A 10,231-nucleotide genomic window follows, 5' to 3' on the forward strand; every position below is an offset into this window, starting at 1 on the left:
CTCCCTCTCTCTCTTTCTCTCTCTTGTCTTTCCATGATTGAGAGTAAAATTAGAACCAGTTACTTCAAACTCCTGCCATAATGCTTTCTGTACCATGATAGAGTTTATCTTTAAAGTATGAATCCAACTTAATGCTTCTGTCCTTAAGATTATTTGGTCAAGTATTATCTCATAAAAATACAAAAAAAATAACCAGTATGAATTTCTACCATGTCTAATAGACTACAATGTAAAAGTAGTTATGTGCTTTCAAAAGTTGTTAAGTAGTAAAGTAGTAATATAGTTATGTGCTTTTAAAAGTTGGTGTCAATATTCTTAGAAACATGAGGATATTTCATAAAGTCTTTTTGGTAAATGCTACAAGTCTTAGTGTCTCTTGACATTGTTTTTCTCTAAGGATCTTGATTACACCATGATACTTCTTACAGGAATCTAGAACATAGTAGTGTGCCTGGTAGCCGCTTAGAAGTACAGGGTATTAATAAGAGAAAACCAGGATTTAATTTATGAGTCAAATTTTTGATAATAGTATATTTAAAATTTAAATGATAGCCATTGTATTTCTTGACATATAGACATATATCATGAGGAATCTCAGCTCAGTGAGCCAGATGGCACAGCCAGGAGATGGAGGGAAGACCCAAATCAATTAAGTATGGAGCTAGAGGGAAACATGAATAGAATGTAAAATCTCAATCTTCTGTCTGTGTTGTTGATTCTGTGGTACTCTCTCCAAATGTTTTAAGCAGTTGCCAAAAAAATCTGCATAGAAATAATATTCATTTGTGCTTGCAGCATTCATTAGTTACTCTGAATATTTTCTCTGAGTATCAGACACATGTGTAAATGAGATGAGATATAAGAGCAGCAGGCATAGTAATCCAATTATTCCAGGAATATTGCTTGTTCTCAGAACAGCAGCAGCAAGGCTGGACCTCAAAGCCCATCACATGGATGTCTAATCATTTTTATGTTTGAGTTTGGGTAGATAGTTACCTTAAGAGAATCTAATATTTGCCTAAAATATATTACTGCTCCCTGTATGTATGATATGCTTTTGTGCTTAAAATATAGAACTAATCTATCATAATTCAAACATCTTAATTATAGGAAGCCTCTCTCTTCATTTGATCAGCAGTCCTCTGTGTGTGACCTCATTTCTAATTGTTCACAAATTCCTTCTTATAATTCAGCATCCAGTTTCCTTCTCTCTGTATTCCTAGCCAACTTGCATTTGTTTTATAAGTGACAGCATGCCTCAACACAGTTTTCATTGTTTACTGATTCATTTATTCAACTGAGTTACAGGGTGTCAGTGAACTGACAAGGAGATGATATGTAATGCTGGCAGGCAAGTCATGGGAAAAGTTGAGGGAATCTGAGCCGGCACTGCAGATTGTTCAATTGTGGGACCCTATGTTCCCCAATCAATATCTTTTGCTTTCTAATTGTTCTTGGATTTATACATAGTGACATTATCCAGCGCTGTACACTTCCATCTGTGCTTATAATTGCAATTTTGATTTTTTATTTAGATTATAACCTATTCCAGCTGGGTTTACTGGTGTGCTTCATATTCTGAATACTAGAAATGCTATCAGTGTAGTATTATGAACATGTTTGTGATTTTAAAAGTACTCTGCTTTCTACCCAAGGACAGATGTTCCCATTTACACGCTAAGAAATCAAGAAATTTGAAGTTGAAAGAAATCACCATGCAGCCCAAGACAAATTCTTCTGAACATACCCACTGAAAATGTAGCCTCCGCAAACAGGTAACTCAAGGGTACCAAGTTGATACCCTTTTTCTTCTTTAAAAAAATACATTTAGTTAGTTAGTTCGTGTGTGTGTGTGTGTGTGTGTGTGTGTTTGTGTCTGTGTGTATGTGCTCACATGTGCATGCACACAGGCATGCCTACAGATACATGTGTGTCATGGTGTACTTGTGAACATAAAATGAATATTGGAACTCACTTCTTCCCATCACGTGGGTCCTAGGGATTAAATTTAGCCTAAGTAACGATATCTCTATTGTTCACTGGGTAATGAGCAATACCACAGACTGGATGGAAGCCTTAATTTTTAAGGGGTAATTCATTTTCATATGTGAGTGCATATGTGTGTGTGGGTACACACAAAAGCTAGAAAAGAGCATCTGATGGAAAAAGACTTAGAGGTGGTAGCATGCTTTTGGTTGTAGGTTCTGAGACCTAAACTCTATTCCTCAGAAAAGGCCCCAAGTACCTTTACCTTCTGTGCAATCTTAAACAACATTTAGTTTTGTTTCTGGGAATAATCTTCTTTACTCATAACTGTTATGTTTTCTTGGCAGTTTCTGAGTACCAAGCTGGTGCTGGCTGATGAGTTAATATATGTGTCCAAGATGCCATTTGGCCTATAACAACATAGTATATAGTTGAATAGCAAGTGAGTGTCATTTTCTAAATGGTCATTTTTCTCTAGGTTTCTGTCAGCATCTCACTTGTCTCTCTTGGCATCTTTTGATATTCATAACTAGTTCTGTTCAGAAACTGTGAGTATGATTGCCACCCTAGGTTGACTGTGTCAGTGTGAGGCTGGTCAGCTTCTTTCACTCCCTACAACTTGAGCTTTCCAGATGGGGATTCTTCCATCAGCCTGACTTTCAAAGTAAGATGATGACATCCTACCCAAGTGTGTGCAATAAGAAGAGGTACAGTGTTTTTCAATAAATCATTTAGAAATTGAAGATTGATAGACACTGTCTTATGACCTCACTTATACAGATGACCACAGAAATAAATCCCTCTAATTAATGCTTCTAATTAACTTATTTAAAATGCTTCATGTTCAGTTCAGAATTGAAAGAATAAAGATGTATTTGTATATTATAATGTTAACATAAATACTGTATCAAAATATATAATACAAAATACAATTATATGTGATATGAATGTGTATGAAATATAGGATTACACAGACATAATTGTAAATGCTAAAGTGAAAAGCGGACAAGGAAGATGTCAAAGTGGGTTTTCAGAAATGCTTATGGACTGAGTTCAATTCCTGGTACCCATAATTAATTCCTATTGCTTTGCCTCTACCAAGGAATATGAATATATGTATATATGTATATGTATATATATGAAATAACTATAAACATAAATAAAAAACTAAAGATATAATGCAAATACTATAGTGTGTATTTGTATGCATACATATAAATAAATAAATAAATATAGGAAAGGAATAAAGAAAATTATGTAACATATTTATGTGCACAGAAATATAACAAGTAAACATTAAACCATGAAAAGTATGGTATATTTACACAATGGAGCATTACCCAACCATTAAAAAAATGACCTCATGAAACTTACAAGTAAGTGGATGGAACTAAGAAAAATAAAAACCTGAGGGAGATTTTCCAAACCACCAAAGATAAATATGATATGGATTCACTTATACATGGATATTAGCTGACAAGTCAAAGAAAATCAAGCTGTAATTTTCACAACCACAGAGTGTAAGTATACACTGATGAACTGGAGGGTATAGATAGATCTCATTAGGAAAGTGAAACAGAATTAATAGTTATAGATGGATCGATGTTCTAGAAAAGAGGGATCATGTGTCTTCATGGAATGAGAAGAGGGAAAAATATGGGAAGAGACAGATTATATTAAGCACAATCTCAAAGTTAGTATGGGAACCTGGTAGTGTAGAAGTTTTTAATATATATTACATATATGAAGGTAATCTAAATGAAATTGCCTAACAGTGTAGGAGACAGAGTCCCAACTGGCCATCTCTTTTCACCAAATGAAGCTCCAGTCCAGTGATTGGATAGCATTAATTGAGTTGCTAGCCAAAGGGACTCCATATGGATTTCCCAAAAATTCAGGATCTTGCCAAGACAATAAGTTGCTCCCCATAAACTGACATCAGAACCCTCTTGCTGAAGCCAACACCTATATAACTCACTGAATATAGAGATGTGGAACTGATGTTACATAAGGCTTTCTCCCTTGTGTTCTAGAATTTTGTTACATAAACATACTCTGCATATTACCAAAATAGAAATGTAAACATCAAGACAGCCACAAACCCTTTCATCTATACTAGTATCCTGCTTGCAAGATATGCTATGGCAATGGTGGCCAAAGGATGTAGAAGTCACCAACCAAGGTCTGATTTGGTGTAACGCCCATTCCATAAAATACAATCTGTGCTGGACACTGCTTGAGTGACCAATGAAGTTTAGAGAGCCCAAGAAATAGAAAAAAAAAATATTGCTGGTAAAGACAAAAACAGATAGATAAAAAAAACAAACCAAAAAATGAAAATTAAACAAAAATAAGGACATAAATTACTCTTAATGACATTTTGTCCTACTCATAGATCAGTGCCTTGCTGAGCCATCATCAGAGATAATTTCTCCTTCAGCAGATGAAGAAAAACATACAAAGACCCATAGTCAGATATTATGCAGAGTGAGAGCTTGGAAAATTTTACCTTAAGTAGGATGTCTTCATAAACCCTTTCTTCAGGGCTCAGTGGATAGATAGAGGGCATGAGTCAGAAGAATATACCAAGAAAACAAAGCCCTCTATATTGACATAATCGAAGCTCATATGAATTCACAGAGATTGAAGCAGCAAGCATATGGCCTGCACAGGCCTTCACCAGGTCCTCTGGATATATACTATGGCTTCCAGTTTGGTGTCTTTATGGGAATTGTAAATGTATGAATGAGTGAGTCTCTGTTTCTTGTGCTTCCCTTGGAATCTTTTCCTTCTGTTTGTCTTGTTCAATTCTAATGAGACAATGTATTTCATTATATTATATTTATTATTATCCCTTATAAGGCTGTTCTTTTCTATTGATAGACAGAAAGAGAGTGCATGGGAGGACAAGTGGGGAGGAACAGGAAGGAGTGAGGAAGATGAAACCATAATTAGGATATATCATTTGAGAATAGAATCTATATTTAATAAAAGGGGAGAAAGACCAAGAAAAAATGAGATTTGTCATAAACCTAAAATGAATGACAGGGAAAAAACTAAAGCAAATTATGTAAACATAGTAAGTTTACTATAGACTCTAAAGATATCATTTGCACTGATTCATAAAGGGAAAGATGCAAAACAGAAAAAATGATTCATTTTAAAGCCATTCTATGACTCATTAATAGATGGTTACCACTGACCAATAAAATACAGTTGTATTCTTTGTGTTTGTACTTACTCATGAATCTAAATGTCATTAATAAAATCTAAGTTTAAAATCTATTAAACAAAATTATCCATTTTAATTGAACATACTAAATTTGTTTCTAAATATAAGTTCTTTAACTAATTGATAAAATTAATAGATGTTAAAGAACTATTATTAAAATATTAACTTATTTAAACAACAATAAAGAATTTACTTGGCTCATATTTTCAGGTTAGAGCCCATTATTGCAGGTAAGCCAAGACAGGAAAAAAAGCAATTAGTCACAGTCAAGAGGAGAAAGAGTACAAATGTGTATATGCTCAGTTCTACTCTTATATGGTCCATGGCCCCACCCATGAAATACGGTCACACACACACATTCAGAATAGTCTTCCCACATCAATTAAAGCAGTCAAGACAGTCTCCTACCACATGTCTATGGGTCATTTGATTGGACAATCTCTCACTGAGACTGTCTTGGTTGTAACAAAGTGATATTTAAAAATAACTATTATAACTGTTGACCTAGCATCTGTGAGGCCCTATGTTCTATGCAAAAAAAGAAAAAAAAAAGTTGAAGTGTTTAGAAAGTTTCAGAGTATTTTGGTATAAATTTTAAAGAAGTAAAATTTTAGCAATTGGGTTTGTGCTGACGATGGGGAACAACACCTGAAATCCCTGTACCTTTTTATTGGTTAAAAGAGGTGACTCCATGGTTTAGAGCACTTATTGCATTTTAGAGAATGTGAATTTCTTTCTATGTATCCACACAGGGCACCTGGTATCTCACAGCATCAACAATGCCAGCTACAGGAAATATCGGGAATATGACACTCTTTTGTGGTCTCCTGGGTACCTGCACACATGTGGCAGATTCTCATACAGATCCACAGGTGCATATAAATATAATAAAATAAATAATTTCATTGTCTGGATCCACGCCCACATGGGCTTACAGTTCTCACAACTTAGCATCTTATATTTTTATCATTTAAAGTGATTTTAAATGCAAATATATTTTGATCATATTTTTCCCTGCCCCAAGTCCTTCCACATATTCTCTCCATCCTACTTACCCAAGTTTTGAGATCTTTTTCAAAAACAAACAATAACACAAATAGAACTATAAATTTACTCCCAAAAGTAAGAAAATCAATTCACACCAAAAATGAACAAAAATCAACTTTTAAAATTATCCTTTAATCAATTCACATGTAAGAGAAGATAGTGTATGAAATTAAACTAGAAGAATGAAAAAGGTGTATCCTGCACATCATTATATTAAAAGAATTAAGTGACAGACAGAGAGAAAAACATCATATCATCTTTCAAATATGAAACAGAACTTTATCGAATGTAGCATGCCCAATCATAATTTATAACCAGCTGCCTGGGGACTCTATGATCAATCAAGTAGGCATATAGAATTCCCTATCATAACTAGGTTGGTACTGTATAAGATTCTAAATTAGTGTGAAAATCGGTTTTATAACTTCATTTGTTTGACATTTTCTAGCTAATATAGTTCTATAGTCCTATATTAATTCTACATGACCACAGAACTAGTCTTATTCCTCTAGGTAAACACAAGGTACAGTATCTTCTCATCAAAATAGAATGTTTATCACTAACTATGAAGTGATAAACTTGTCTTTGAATGAAAGGCTTTTAGATATTTATTTGATTGAAAAGTAATCAAAATTTTCCCTCATGTGCATGATGCACGCATTTCTAATGAATGCACTGTTAAAGCAGCTGAGATAATATCATCAATAAGCCCTCGCCAGTGATTTAACATCACTGAGTAGGGATAGGCATTGTGGTCCTTTTGGCTGAGATGTAAAGGATGGTATGATACTTCTGAACTCCATAAATCCAGATAAGAAACTCATCTAGGATCACTTTCCCCATCATCCAGATTTCCTTTGCAAAAATGTAGGAGACTCTAGGGAAACTTATACATTAGTATCCATATCCTAGAGAGGAATAAAAGTGATTTGGCTAGCAGCATATAAATTTGAGGCCATCTGAAAGATTCATAGAACTGCTCCATAACTGAAAAACATCCAACTCATTTTCCTTCATGCTGTGAAAGAGCAAACTGCAGAGAAGGCTATTCCTGTAACTGTCACTAAATAACGTGCCCCATGATACTGTAACCAAGGGATGAAACAGCCTGTCATACTTCAACATGGAACCAAAAGATAAAATATATAAATAAAAGAGCAGGACCCTTCATCCATATAAAATTTGACTTTCTGAGTCCCCAGACAGATTTTAAATCAACATAGTGAATTCTAATATTCTTTCTGTAATAGAAATTTTTTGACATCATGGTTTGAAATAATCAGACTTAATTCTTACCACATTTTCTTATGGTCATTCCATATAAAATTATACATTGGAATAAACTTTAAATGACTGATTAAAGCAACCTTCCTTTTTTCATGCTTCTGTGGCATGGCTACTAAAAGAGTAAAGTAAATTAAAATAGCAAAGCAAAAAGAAATTCAATATTTTTAAAAATCAAAATGGATTCTATTAAAGTAATGATATTTTGAAAAGAATGTGATATAATATTTATTTAAATAAATAAAGAGAAATTTCCTATTTTAATAAAGCAAATCCCCAGAGATGAGCAATTCTACTTATTTTTCACAGTGCTTTTCAATATGTCACTAATCCCCCTTCACTGAGATGAGGTTTAGTGTCATTGACATTCTCATGAGACTTTTATAATATAAATCCATAGACATGATGTTTCAGTGTCAAATAAAATCAGCTAGCAAGTCTGTGGAGATATATGTCAATGATGCAAATGTTTCCACTTGTAGAAGTAGTAATATGTCAGAATGTCTGTAAATGGCATTCAAGGATTCCTCTCCATACTAGCTACTACAGCACAAATTAGAAGTCAGTGCAAAAAAAAAATCAAAACCAAACAAAACAAACCCCCCAAACCCAGTGTTGGTACTAGTCTATCTTGACAGTGACATGATTATCAGGGCTATAACAAAAGTTATTTATGATCATCTCCATTATTTTTACTGTGTTTTTAAATTGATATTTTATGTACCTCTATAGCAAAGGACTTAAGAGAGTTTGATGCTTTAAAGAAGTACTTCAGTTCTTATAGCAGTGTTACAGCAAGAGGGACAGATGCTGTTCAGGGAATTTAATATCCAGAGTGGCTACCACATTTTACTCATGCTTCATATTATTATCTATAGAAAGCATTGTTAATATTAAAGATGACTTGTTTGTGTTAGGGATCATTTTGCTTTGTCAAAGTCTGAATTGGCTGGGATGTGGCTCTGTTGATTCAATAACTGCCAACCATTTGCAAAACCCTGGTTTTATGTTTAGCACTGAGTTAAAGCTATGACAAGTTGGTAGTCTAAGCTCTTGGGAAGTAGAGGCAGGAGGATCAGAAGTTCAAACACATTTTTGGCCATATGGAGAGTTGAAGGCCAGCCTGGAATACAGGAATAAAGGAAAGAATAAATTTTAGGTACTGAGAAATAGTCAGATGTAGGTAGGTAGTGGACAATGAAACATGGAAAAGGATATAAAGCTAACAGTTTGTTTTTTATTTTATTTTATTTTATTTTATTTTATTTTATTTTATTTTATTTTATTAATTTTATTTTTGTTTCTTTGGTTTGGTTTTTTGAGACAGGGTTTCTCTGTGTAGCCCTGGCTTTCCTGGAACTCACTCTGTAGACCAGGCTAGCCTCGAACTCTCGAACTCAGAAATCTGCCTGCCTCCCAAGTACTGGGATTAAAGGTGTGCGCCACCACTGCCCAGCAGTTTGTTTATTTTAAACCTTCATGTTTTAAAGGGATTGTGGTGATAGACAAATGCACAAAAGGAAATTCGGCAGCAAAAGTGTAAGATCCAATATGAAACTCACTGTTTCAGAACATCTACTCTTTCTTCATTAAGATGTCAAGTAATTTTGGTGTGTGTGTGTGTGTGTGTGTGTGTGTGTGTGTGTGTGTTTAGTTTATAAGTTCTTTACAATAAAATTTTAATTAATATAAAAGAGAAATGACCTTTAAAAATCTAAATTTGGCATAGTCAATTGGGCTAATGAAACTTCTAAAATATGATTTAAAAACAAAATGAGTCATTAATCAGATACATGGAAGAAAGGAGAAAAATTGGATCACTCATGATTTATTTAATTCATTACATGGCTTTAAGATAATGCCTGAAGGAGGGTCTTACTGAGTACAGCAATTCATTATGAATAGAGATATATTTGGTGCCACTTATTTAAGTTTCAGAGCAGAGATAAAGCTTAAAATAAAGTATGGAATGATGATGATGATTCTGAGTCATGTGAGCTGTTCAACTCTTGCTTAGGAAGATACAGGCATGAGAGCTATTTTCCAGAAATAGTGTCATCATAGTTATGGAAGAATGCACAAGGAAGCCAGTCCTGATGGAGCTCATCAAGACAAAACCTCAGTCCTTCAGGAGAAAAAGGATGACATACAAGAATTTGTCTAAATCGTTGTGAAAAGCTTTAAGTACATTCAAGTGTGTTTTATTTTAATGTCCTTGTGAAAAACCAAGGATGAGGTTTGTTTCATCTTAGCATGGAAAAGGAGACACAAACTCTCATGATAGTTCTCTCTGATGGTTGAAACAGCCACATAGAGAATTTATGTACAAAATGATTTCCAAAATATTTCAACTTTAATTTACCTAAAGGTTGTTCAGATGCTAAGATAAAAACATGCTACTTTTAAAGGTTTTATTTGTAAACAATTGCATATATTCACTTACTAGATTTTGATACAATTGACATTTCTCACCCTCCTCCCCCCTTTGTTTCCATCACGTTTCTTGTCATTTCCTCTCTCTGTGTGTCTCTTTCCATGTCTCTGTCTGTCTCTTGGTCTCTTTGTCTCTCTGCCTCTCTGTCCGTCTCTCTCTGTCTCTCTGTCTATCTCTCGCTCTCTCTTCCAGCTCTCTCTCCTCTCTCTCTCTCTCTCTCTCTCTCTCTCTCTCTCTCTCTCTCTCTC

This window comes from Grammomys surdaster, unplaced genomic scaffold, assembly GCF_004785775.1.
Source record: "Grammomys surdaster isolate TR1022 unplaced genomic scaffold, NIH_TR_1.0 62, whole genome shotgun sequence".
Taxonomy (NCBI): Eukaryota; Metazoa; Chordata; class Mammalia; order Rodentia; family Muridae; genus Grammomys; species Grammomys surdaster.